The 13,403-nt window shown below is 36.8% G+C and overlaps 1 protein-coding gene across 10 annotated transcripts in view; it reads left to right on the forward strand.

Annotated features, from left to right (window-relative positions):
* The window catches only part of LOC109714419 (U11/U12 small nuclear ribonucleoprotein 25 kDa protein), a 61,438-nt gene continuing 58,175 nt past the window's right edge, over positions 10,141-13,403 (forward strand). For all 10 annotated transcript variants that reach the window (XR_002217374.1, XM_020239031.1, XM_020239039.1 and 7 more), the window contains exon 1: positions 10,141-10,395. The gene's annotated coding sequence lies outside the window, so the exon portion shown is untranslated. The remainder of the gene's footprint in view (positions 10,396-13,403) is intronic.

Raw genomic sequence — 13,403 nt, forward strand, 5'->3', positions numbered from 1 at the left:
TTATATGATGTTTATGATCAATATAGCATTATGATATAGATATATGATGTAATGGACATAAGGATTATGAGATGACATTGGTAAACCTATGATGCTAAATGAAAGAAGAACCTAGTGTTGTTGTATTTAAAGACATAGTTTACAAGTGGCATTGAACTCATTGTGCTAAAAACACATATGACTTGAACTAGTAATGGATTGGTTGTTGTACTAGAAACTCTAGTTAACATTGATCAAGTTGCATATTGGGATATTGCATTATAGGGTACTAGTTGGCAATTGTTACATGTCATGGCATGCTAGTGGGAGTGTAGTGTAACTTGATTAATACTTGTACCTAGTATGCATGAGATTGGGACTTAGTGTGGTGAAACCCTATAAGGGCATGATTAATGTGGATTAAACTGTAGTTGAATACATTAATCGATCAAGTTGCATATTGTATTTATTGCATATAGGTGCTAGATGATTATGGTTATTGCTTATATATGCATGCTAGTAGCTATACATCTTGATGATTGATCCATGATCTAGTATGCATGATGATTATATGATGAAAACTCTATAATAAAGACCTAGACCCTATATGAGATGTTTAATGCTTATGTTGCTAAAGAACTAGTATAATGTAACTAGTGTTGATGATGAGTCTAAATGACGAGTGGCATCTAGTTAGAAAACTATGATGAGTGACATATGATTGTTGATGACCTTGATATGAGAACATTAGTGTAGTTGAGACACTATGAGATTGGGTACAAGAACACCTTGATTCCATGATGAGATTACCCTTAGAGGGTAGGTTGTTGATGCTCGTGAGTTGATCATGCTTACATTGCCTGTCTGCGCTTGGTGGAGTCGCTCCCCTCAAGTTGTGCGCTCCGGAGTTGGTCACTAGAGAGGCGGCCCTTCTTGCTGCTCGGATAGTCGCTTGTTATCCGCAGGCGTACTCGGGGATAGTCCAGTTAGGCATCCCTCGGAGGTTGATATGTGAGCCTTGCTTGTGAACCTTGTGTTCACCATGAGATTTGGTTACCTATTGAGTCATACTTATTATTGTTGTTCATGATAGCTTGATTCCATAGTTGTTGTTGTGGTTCATAGTTGCCTTTGGCTTGCCGGCTGATTGGGTGATCTAATGAATAGCCTTATTGATGAACCTAGTGGTATGGTAGTTAGCCTTCACTAAGACTTACATTGATAGCGAGCATAGTTGCTTGGTAGTTGGATTGGTGGATTGCCTACATACAGTGAGTGGACATATTATTCCTTCACCTATGAGATTTGAGCGGAGTAGCCTTATACCTAGTAGGTCGAGATGTGAGTCGTGCAAAGTGCGGGGTAGCCTTTGCCTAGGACCTTGAGATGTGGGTCGGGCAAAGTGCGGGGTAGCCTTTGCCTAGGACCTTCGAGATTGGGTCGGACCTTCGAGATCTAAGTCGGGCGAGGAGCGGGGTAGCTCTTTGCTCAGGATCCTTAAGACATGAATCGAATGAGACAAGAATGAGGTAGCTTTTCACCTACTAGATTTGAGATCTTAGGCAAAGTAGCCTAGTGGATTGGGCAATAATGTGAATAGCATAAGTGGATTGCATTCATACCATGATTAGACATAGTGCATTGCATAACTATGTTATAGTTGTATTCATTTCACTGTTGAGGCATATTAGCATGATAGTAGATTGTTGCTAGATGATGTTCCATGCATACTTTGCATTTGATGGCATAGTAGATATAGTAGTAGTATTTCGTATATCTTTCTATCTATCTATCTGTGCCAGCTTGGACCTAGTGGGAAGATCGGCGGAGTCGGCGGCCGAACCCACTGGGAACTATATTTATATAGTTCTTACCCCGTGTGGTTTTGGGGTACAGGTACACACGAGAGCGGATCGACAGAGGATCGCAGTTTGGGCTTAGCGCCCTAGTGCTAGTTGGTAGTTTACTTTCCTATTTTGCATTAGAGTTACCCTATACATGTATTGAGAGTAGATGATGTATAGGATGTGAGGTATTTTGAGATAAATGTAAACTAATGTTTATCTTTTGAAGAATGTAAGCTTATATTCATAGTTTGGAAAAGAATGCAAGTTGTAATTAAATGTATCGAGCTGAATGGTTGTAATAGAATAGTTAAGTATCTCTCTTTTGTTTCACTTGTATGTCTTCTACTTGTGACGCTTGCTCTTGTAATGTTCAGCACTGTTCGTGCTTTGGTTGTTGTATGATTGTGTATGTATTCAAGTGTTTTTCTGGAAACTTGTTGTACAAAATCTCGTCATTTGAGCCTTGGGCGGACAGGGGAGACTCTGTCCGTTTGGCAGTCCGCTTGCCGCGCCCGAACCGTGCCCAATCGGTAGCGGCCTCGGGGCTGGGGCGTGACATTATCCCTCTAACCAAACGGGGCCTTTGACATAAAGGCGACCTAGTAGCTTCGGTGAACACAACCCACATCGATTCGCACTCCGATTGCTTGTAGTCACTTGCAATCGGCCTCTCGCGGCACCCGTTGCCCGGTTTAGCCCGAACTCTTGCGCGACCACCCGAACGGTCACCAATCCATGATCCGGAAATTAAAGGTCTACGATTAGTTGCCACGAGCCCACGATTCCGATTTCGTGATTTTAGGATGTCGCCTCGGCCCTCTAGGCGGAAACAAAGCTTTAACGGTCTGTTTCTTCAACAACTTCGCGTAGGCTCGATGAATCGCCGATCCGACTTCACCAACGCGTTCGTATACCTAGCAATTAGATTTGTATAGGGTTAATTTATATTTAAACCCACCCATGACAAAAGCCCCAATTTTGGTGCCCTAACAATGTCATTTTGCCATTTTCTCTAGATTGATCTTGGAACTAAGCAAATACTCGTTTAAAATCATCTAGGAAACTCTCTAATCTCATTTCCAACCCATTTGAATCATTCCTAGGGCATCTAGAGCTAACCCTAAAAGTTCACCATGAGAGGGCCTTCAGAAACCATGGATTTCATGGTGCTCATGCCTCAAGAGAGCTTCTAAGCTTGCAAGAAAGTCCAAAACACGCTCATGCCTCAAGAGAGCTTCTAATCTTGCAAGAAAGTCCAAAACACTAAATCTTAGGGTAAAATCTAAACCCTAGATGTATTCTTGCATGAGAGCTCACCTTAGCCCAAGCTCATCTAAGATTCTTCTTGTAGGAGAGCCTCCAAATCCTTCAGAAGCTCCAATCTCCACTTGATCTCCTTCAAATCCACCCCTTCTCCACCTTGGTAGAGAGTTTCTAGAGAGAGAGGGAGAAGAAATGAGGGAGGAGGGGTTGCTGTGAAGGGAGGGGTGTTTGGGGTTATATATAGTGTGCTACAATTGCAACTAGGCCCCCCAAATAATTGTATTTGCAGCAGACTAAATCTGTACTGCCAAACCAAAGTGTACCGGTACACTTCATCGTGTAACCGGTACACGATCGCGTATGACCAAACCCGAGAACAGCTCCCTCGGGTTTGGTGCATTTGTACCGGTACACTTTCATTTTGTACCGGTTACAACTCGATGGTTGTACCGGTACACTTTGCCCAGACTAGATTTTTGGCTCCGTTTCGATTCTATTTCGCGTCGATAGATGCCAAAACCTTTCTAACCTCTTCGGAACTCATTTTTAACCCTTCCAACACTGTTGAAATGTTAAATAGAACTTGTCCAATTATTTCTTTCGCATATTTTAGTCAATTTGACTAAAGTCCAATATTTTTCTACCGAAGTTTCGGTATATTACATAATTTTCGTTTAAAAAGTGTAATTTTAATCTTAAAAGGTGCAGTTTACATCTTAAGTAGTGCAACTTATGTCCGTAATAGTGTAACGTTCTTTAAAACAGAGTAATTTTATTTTAACGATGCAATTTCATCTTCGTCTTTTTTTTTCTATAATTCTTTGTCTTTATTTTTTCTTTTTCCTTTTTCTACAATTTTTTTTTTGTCACCCCTCTCTGCCAACGGCCACGGCACAGGCGATGATATCGGTAAGGACCCCTTCTCCGAGGTTGCTGCGTCGTAGCGACCTCTACGACGTCGGCGTCGATAAAGATGTGTCGTCATCGGAGACGACGGAAGAGGAGGGAGAGAGAGAGGATGAGAAGGGCGGGGAAGGGCGAGAGAGGCGTCGTCGTCGGAGACGATGGAGGAGGTTCGGAGAGGGAAAAAGAAAGAGTAGCGGTGCGACCTCGGTGGGGTCGGAGGTGAGGAAGACTGGAGAGTGGGGGTAGGCGTGCACGAGCGAAGACATGAGGGTAAAAAGTGATGTGAGTTGTTTCCGCCTCCTCTGCCTTTGCCTTTGCCTTTGCCTCCGCTACCTTTTTCGGCAAGAGAAAAAAAAATAAACGAGAAAAAAAAGAGAGAGAAAGAGGAGAGAGAAAAAGTAACCAGTTTGCTGAAAATTCGAATCGTATCTGCAAAATCGAAAAAGACGGTCCAGTTTTACAAAAACTCAAAATTTATGAATTTTTTATGCAAATCGGCCTTAAAAAATAAAGGGTTAATTACACTAATGGCCCATAACCTGTCCACTATTTTTCAATTTGGTCCTTAACTTTTTTTTTTTTTTGTAATCAAATCCCTAATCTTTTGATTTCATTTCAATTAAGTCCCAGCCGTTAGATAGCTGTTAAATTTGACGAAAAATACTACGTCAGCGCCACGGAGGCGCCATTTCAGCGCCACGGTGGCGCTGTGTCAGCGGATTGCAAAAAAAAAGGTTGAGAACCAAATTGAAAAACAGTGCAAAGGCTGAGAACCAATGGTGTAATTAACCCATTAAATTTATAAATTCAAAAAAAAATTTAATTTAAGATTTAAATTTTAAATTTAAATTTTGATTTTGAATTCAAATTTAAATTGGAATTCAAATTCCGATTTTGTATTTAATTTTAAATTTTTAATTTTAAATTCAAATTTAATTTTTAATTTTTAATTTTTAATTTTAATTTTGAATTCAAATTTAAAATTTAAAATCAAAATTTTGAATATGATTTTAATTTTGAATATGATTTTAAATTTAAATTCATATTTTAAATTTAAATTTCGGTTTCAAAACTTTTATTTTAAATGTAAATTGAAATATCAAAATCAAAATTAAAATTTTAAGTTTGAATTCAAAATTTAGATTCAATTAAAAATTTAAATTTAAAATTTGAATTTCAATTCAAAATTTTAATTCAGTTTTAAATTCAAATTCAAAATTCTAATTTCTCGGTAGTTTAAAATTTTAATTTTAATATTATTTTTGAATTTAAAATTTAAAATTTTGAATTTTTTTTAGGGACTAAAATGAAAAATGTGCAAAATTTAGGGACCTAATTGACATACAAAAGGTTGCCGCATAGGTGCTGACGTGGCGATTCCGTTAATTTTAACAGTTTTTTTAATGGTTGGGACTAATTATAATAAAATTAAAAGATTAGGAATTCAATTGCAAAAAATAAATGGTTGGGGATTCAAGTGAAAATTAGTGGAAAGGTTGGGTACTACCGGTGTAATTAACCCAATTTTAAAAACCCAGTTTCACACCCACTACTCCGAACCGTGTTCGCGACTCCCGAAACTATCCCCGCTTAAAAAGCGGTNTTCATTTTAAATGTAAATTAAAATATCAAAATCAAAATCAAAATTTAAGCTTGAATTTAAAATTTAGATTCAATTAAAAATTTAAATTTAAAATTTGAATTTCAATTCAAAATTTTAACTTAGCTTTAAATTCAAATTCAAAATTCTAATTTCTTTTTAGTTTAAAATTTTAATTTTAATATTATTTTTGAATTTAAATTTAAAGTTTTGAATTTTTTTTGGGATTAAAATGAAAAATGTGCAAAGTTTAGGGACCTAAATTGATATGTAAAAGATTAGACGCTGATGTGACGATTTCGCTAATTTTAGCCGACTACCGACCGACCCACACATCATCGCTGTTCGCTCTTTTACTCATCTCTATAGTTGAAAAAATCAGGGGTTTCGAAACCCTAGATTTTTTTCCCCCCTCCCAATCCGCCCCAAATCCTTTCGTCGTCTTTATTCTCCCCTCAAGTTGCCTCCGATCGATGCTAAAGCGCAGGAAGCTCCGGATATCCGAATCAGGAGGGTGACATCACTACGGGACGACGATACATGGAGGCCGCGGCAGCGAGGGCGTCGCCTCTGTGCCCTTGCGCATGCCCCATCTGCTGCTTGCGCCTCTCCGAATGGCGCCTATCCGTGAAGCGCAGGGCCGAACCTAATGCGTTGTAGGCGGTGGCAGCCTCGTTGGGCGTAAACGCTAAGCTGAATCCTCTTTAGTCGGCCTAATATAAAGTTCTTCGGACAACGAGACGCTGGAGGGACGGACCGGTCCCCGTGTGCGCAGGATGCTGGGTAGACCCCTTTGCCCGCAGGAGGTGCTCTCCGGGACCGGTCTGTCCATAGAGGGACCGGTCCCCGTGCGCGAAAACTGCCCAGGCAGAGCAGTTTGAGAGAGGCAAAATAGAGGGGCTTAATAGCAATTGTTACATTAGAAGAGGGGTATAGAGGGGAGATCACTCTCTCCCTCTCTCATTCTAACACTCCCTTTCTCTCTCTAAGCACTCTCTCTCTCTTGAAGCAAAGAAGAAGGAGAAGAAGAAAAGAAAGGAGAAGAAGAAGAAGAAGGAGGAGATCAAGCTAGAGAAGGCTTGGAGCATCTTCCTCTTCCTCTCCTCACCATTAGAGCTAACCTAGAGGTAAGCTCTTGAACCCTTTCATGGTAGAAATCTAGAGTTTGGATTTCTAACTTTGGAAATGGGTCAAATGGACCTTTGGCATTCTTAATAGATGCTTTAAGCTAGAATTTGGAGTTTTAATGGTGGATTTTGCTATAGATGCAACCTAGGACTCCAAATTGGGATTTTTAGAAAATGATGGGATTGATCTCATTTGAGGGCATCTAAACCTAATTGCTAGATGTCTAAACGCGGGGGCGAAATCGGATTTTCGATTCGTCGGGCGGGTGAGAAGATATCGGTATTTTTATCCTCTATTAATCCCCGTATTAGTAATCCACGTGTCATCTTAAGCTTAATCCATTTTTAAATTTTGTACACGTGGACCCTTCATGGGTCCCACCTGCAGATGCTTTATGCTTTCTGGGCCAAATTTTGTACACGTGGACCCTTCATGGGTCCCACCTATAGATGATGCTTCGTGTTTTCCGGGCCTTTGACCGGTTCTTTACATTAACGCATCGTGGGTCCCACCTGTACGTGATTCATGTGAACAGGTCTGGTGTACTCATTTGAAATATGAAGAGTCATATATATATTAATAAAAAAAAAATGAAAAGTCATTTTAAAAGCTTAGAATATGAAGAGCCATATATATTAATAAATTTCATTAATATTTTTTATTTTTAAATTAATTGAAACTTTTTTCTTTTCTCATTTAAAAAGTTTGGAATATGAAAAATCATATATATTAATAGAAAAAATAAAAAGTCATCTTAAAAGCTTGGAATATGAAGAGTCATATATATAAATAAATTCCATTAATATTTTTTTTATTTTTTTAATTAATTGGACTTTTACTTTTTCTCATTTAAAAAGCTTGGAATATAAAGAGTCATATATATTAATAGAAGAAAATGAAAAGTCATCTTAGAATATGAAAGATCATTTTATAGTCTATATAAAGGATTGCACTTAGGGTGCGTTTGGTTCGCATTATGAAAGATTACTAGGAATAAAAGATATCCGAGAATCTTATTCCTATTCATCCTATTACTAAGAATGTAGAATTCTTGTATTTGGTTCGCACGGTAATATTAATTAGCCATATTATTTAATATTACAAAAAATATACAATTAATGTATTTATTTATTTAATCAATTTTAGATAATGTTAACAAAAGTTTCAATATCTTTTTAGAAAAAAAAGGAGAAAGAGTATAAGTTAGAGAGAGAGAGAGCATAATTAAAAAAATAGAAAGAAAAATATAGTTGAAACTAGAGGGAGTGAGAGAGTTGAAATTTTAGAAAGAGAGAAAGGGAGAAAGCTTAGTTTAGAGAGAGAAAAAAAGTTGAATTTTAGAGAGAAAAATAAGTTTAGAGAGAGAAATAAGGTTAGAGTGTAAAGAAAAATAATATCAATTAGCCGCCGGGTAAGAAGAAAGAAAGAGATTAGATATATTATGATTATCTCAATCCATTAATATGAGGATACCCACCCTCCCTCAAGGGAATGAGATTAGTACTTTGGGGTGAATCTTATTCCCAAGTGAATCTAATATTACCAACTAGATTATTTAGTGCGTTTAGCCAAACACCGTCATATTTTTTTATTCCCATTGGATTACTAGGAATTTTTAAAAGATAGCGCGAACCAAACGCACCCTTATACTCATTTTGGATGAATAAGAAATGATATACTAAATACTATTTATTTTGTCTCAATAAATTGTTTGTATCTACTTGCAATGATTAACCATATTTATTAGGTTCTTCTTTAATTTGAATTTGATGCTTTGTTTGTTTACTTAGATTTTTCTACCGTATAGTATATTTTAAATTACGTGAGATTCGACTCTTCCAATTTAAGGTAAATTTTTTTTAGAATTACTATATTTTTTAATATTTGTTTTTATTATTTTGGTTACTATGTTATAAATTTTTATATTTATTTTTGTTTACAAATCATATTGTCTCCATTATATAATGATTTGATTGTATTGGGAATTTTGATGGATTTATTTATATCAGGGTTTAGAATTTTTGAAATGATTAATTATTACGCAGACTAATGCCATACTTAGCGAAATCTAATGGATATGTTGGAATTTATTTGCTAAATATATTTTATATTATTTCTGATTAAACCTACAAGTCACTACCTGTATAATAAGACATCTATATAAAGTTCTCAGAAATAGATGTGGTTTGATACCTATCGTGATGCTTCAGTGTTAAAAATTAAAATATTCAAAAAATATTCTTCATACTTTTCAATATATTTTAAAATTATTAAAATTTTTTAAGTAAATATGTTCTACGTTTTACAAAATAACTTATAGAAATATAAGATCTAAAATTTAGGATTTAAATTTTAAAAGATTGTAATATATCTACCCGCTGCAGCGCGCGGGTCACTACACTAGTATTTTTTAAAAACCAATTAGAGATTTTATCTCATTTATTAATAATATTATCAAATTTAATAATTTTAATTATTTTTAAATTTTTAAATAAATATAACTAAGTTAATTAATAGTTAATAAAAAACAAATTGAGTGTTTAAATCTGATAATGTTTTAAATATCGTTAAACTAACCTAATGAAGCAATGTAGAACTAACCTAATGGAACAATGTCAAAATAACTACAACTTTTTCAATGTCAAAATTGAGGAATCAATGTCAAAGTTGAGGAAAAGTTGAGGAATCAACTCTACTTAGGAGAAAAAATATAGAACTAACCTAATGGAACAATGTCAAAATAACTAACCTAATGAAGCAATGTCAAAATAACTAACCTAATGGAACAATGTAGAAGCAATGCTTAGGAGAGAGGGCACGACAGCAGCACCACAGGTCGGCGCCGGCGTCGGCGGTGGCGACGGCGACAGTGATGGCGGCGTCGGCGTCGAACTCGTTGGGTCGGATTGAGGGAGACAGAGAGGAGTGAGTAAGAGTGAGGGATATAGTGTGGGAGATAGAGAGAGCTCGGGCGGGGCCAGTGAGGGAGAAAGAAAAAGGGTTCGGGCGGGATTAGGGTATATTGACTAAAGGCAGTGAATGGTTTACCGCATATAAATGCGGTAATCCATTTATCGTATTTATATGCGGTGAACCATTCACCGCCTTTAAATGCGATAAATAGTTAACCGCATTATGAATGCGGTAAACCATTTAGTACCGCATCATTCGTTTTACCGCTTTGCGGATCTAGACCCACAAATGCGGTGAATGGTTCACCGCTATATGAATGCGGTGAATCATTCACTGTATATATGCATTATAAAATCCACATGCTGACCTAGCCTATTTGAAGGTTATTTTTATAATAAATTTTTAAGACGGTCTACTTTTATAAATAAAATTTTCGAGAAACCTATTTATAAAATAAATTCTCCCCACTCTCTGCGCGCTCCTCCTCTCCCCTCCCCTCCCCTCTCCTCTCCTCTCCTCCCTCGCCCGCCACCTCGCCTCCCTCCCCGACCTCGCGCCGACGCGCGCCTACCTCACCTGCCTCTGCCACCACCCCCTCCGCCCCTCCCCGCTTCCCTTCGTCGCCCCTCTCCTCTCCTCTATCTTCCTCAGTCGCCGCCCCAGGGAGCCGGCAGTGCTACGCCCACTGGTGCCGAGGCCGACGTGGAACATTACGAGTGCCAAGCTCGCGAGCTTAAGGCCGGCCTCCATCGCTCGAAGGTTTTTTTTTTGCTTTTTCTAATTCTTCTTTTCTCTCTTAGATGTTTGGTTCTCTTTGATTCACTTATTAGGGGGCATCGCCAATCTGTTCGAGGGAATCGAACCCCCTAGAAAGATAGTCGCCAATCTGTTCGAGGGAATCGAACCCCCTAGAAAGATAGTCGCCAATCTGTTCGAGGGAATCGAACCCCCTAGAATGATAGTAGAAGGAAAGAGGGAGAAGGGGAGAAAATAGATATTGGAGAAAGGTGTCTTATTTCATTCATTATTGATCAAGCCCTTATTACACTGTATATTTGTAGGCTCTATTTATGACTAGAACTAGATAAGCTGATTTATTAAAAATGGGGAAAACTGATTCCTTTATCTTCTCCTTCTTTGAACCGAATCGTCAGATCGAAGCTCACCTCTATGCACGATATGTTGTCACGCTCTCTTCCCTCACCGGCTCTCCTGTGCTGGATTCAGGTTGCATCTGTAGCAATGATGATAGGAAATTCAATATTAAAGCAAGTTGATAGCCTAATGGCAACTCTTGCAATTATTTATGTCTTAAAAAATAATCAGATTGGGAGGGATGAAGAAAATTATAAACAATGATGAAAATATAACTATCTGCGCTCACCTAATTCTTCTAATTTAAAGCTTAAAGCTTAAGTTTGAGTTCTTCTTTGCTTTGGCCCTGAGTTTTTTTTTTTTTTTCTTTCATATTCTTACTTTCGATATCAAATTAGCTGCTGCTTCTCCTTCTTCTTCTTCTTACATATGCTACTTGTTCTCTTCTTACCTATTCTGCTGACTTTGCTTCTTCTTCTTATGTATTGCTATTTTACTTATTACAAATATTTGTTATATATTCTTCTTGTTTTTGTTTTTCTGCTTCTGATGCGTAATTTTTTTTTAATAAATGTATTCTTCTTAGGTTATTTTCTTAAATACTTAAGTTTTGATTTCATGTAATTGTAAACCTTGAATTCAACTTCCTGCCGCTTCTTCTTCTGCATATGCAGCTACTTTTACTTACAATAATTAGTAAGAATGAGCAATGATGATACAAAATTACAAATAGAGCAAGTTGGATGGCATGATGGCAACTCTTGCACCTATTTATGAACGAAACAAACTACTGGTTGCACGGAAAAAAGACACGTGTTTTGCTATAAACAAAAACATTATCCATGCCATATCAATTCCCTCCAATTCAGCAATCTCAATGTTGCAAGATATGTTTTGGATCAAGGTTTAAAGTGCCGTGGCACGGGAACGTGCCGCTGTCTGCCCGGCACGGTACGGACCGACATGCTTGCGTGCCGACACATGATACGCTTGCGTGCCAATGAATACGCATGACTTCCTATTGACACGCTTTGGCTCCGTACTTATTGTAATTTTTTTTTGCCCCAATAAGCTTTTATAATGTTATTTTGAAAAATTTAATCAAATAATTATGAATATTTACTATGTATAGTTTACTCTATTCATCAATTAACATATTTTTAAGCTTTTTTGTATATAAAGTACAACTATACCTGATGCAGAATAAAAAAGTTTTACAGGTTAAAATTTTTAAAATGGAAAAACATCTTTCTTTTTTTTGTTTTGACCATATTACAGTCTTTCTTTTATGAAATACAAAATTTTTTTTTACAATAATTTGAAAAAATTATTTCTTAATTAATTTTTTCAAAAAATTAGTCTATCTATCAAAAAACTTAAGCAATAAATTATATGACAAATAAATTAAATAAATTTAAGTATCAATTGATTTAATTTAGCTTTTAATTTTATTAATATTTTCGATCTTTTAATGCAAAAATTAAATTTTTATATTCGATGTGCCTCAAAATTTGATTATTGAGTTCAATTTTGTTCCCCTAATTTGCAAAAAATTTCGCGGTGCGACAAATTTTGATAAAATAATTTATGAAGAAAAAAAAGGATATCTGTGGCAGAAACAAAGGGCTCGGGCTACCTGAGCCCGGAGCGCACCACTGACATTCGAGGGGGGTGCGGGGGGTTTCGCCCCCCCATGGTATGGATTGGATATGTAAATTTAAAATTTTCTTGTATATTGATAAACAAAAAAATAAATTATAATTTTTTTGACTTACCTAACAAGTAGATCTTTGATTTGCAAAAGAAAAAAAAAAAAGAAAAAGCCAAAAAGCCAAAAAAAAGGGCGGCATGTCGGTTCGTGCCCGCGGCACGCACCAGCGTGCCGCTTTGTCTCACGTAGCACGCATCTGCGAGCCGTGAGACTGGGGGGCGTGCGAGACTCCCCCTGTACGGTTGTACAGGGGGCACGGTACGTGCTGCCCCGTGCCGTACGACACGGGGTGGCACTTTAAACATTGCTTTTGGATAGCCGAAACAATTTCCATAACCATTTCCTATTCCTTCCTTGACCTTTCCTTTGTTGTATCCAAGGCATATCATATGCTTCCAGTACTAAGTACATTGTCATTTTGTTTGCCGTTGCCTGACTTATGGTAGGAAATTCAATACTAAAGCAAGTTTGATGACTTAATGGCAACTCTTGCGAATATTTGTCCTAAAAAATAAACAATGATGAAAATGCAACTATCTGAGTTCAACTAATTCTTCTACTTTAAACTTTAAAGTTTAAGCTTGACTTCTTCTTTGCTTTATCCCAGAGATTTGTTTCTTTTTTTCTTACTTTTGAAATCAAATTTGCTGCTTCTTCTTCTTGCGTATGCTGCTTAATTCTCTTCTTACCTGTTCTGTTGATTTTGTTTCTTCTTCTTCTTATGTATTGCTATTTTACTTTATTACAAATATTTCTCATATACTTTTTTGGATTTTGTTTTTCTGCTTCTAATGAGTACAAATTTTTGAATAAAAATAATTCTTCTTAGATTTTTTTTCTTTTTTAGATTAAGTTTTGATTTAAGTTTTCTACCTTTATGGCTTATCACCAGTGCATCTTTGTGCTGCTTCTCCCATTTTGAGGTGTTGCTGTTGCTATTGCTGCTGCTATTTCTGTTGCT

Source organism: Ananas comosus, linkage group 8 (genome assembly GCF_001540865.1).
Source record: "Ananas comosus cultivar F153 linkage group 8, ASM154086v1, whole genome shotgun sequence".
In the NCBI taxonomy this organism is placed as follows: domain Eukaryota; kingdom Viridiplantae; phylum Streptophyta; class Magnoliopsida; order Poales; family Bromeliaceae; genus Ananas; species Ananas comosus.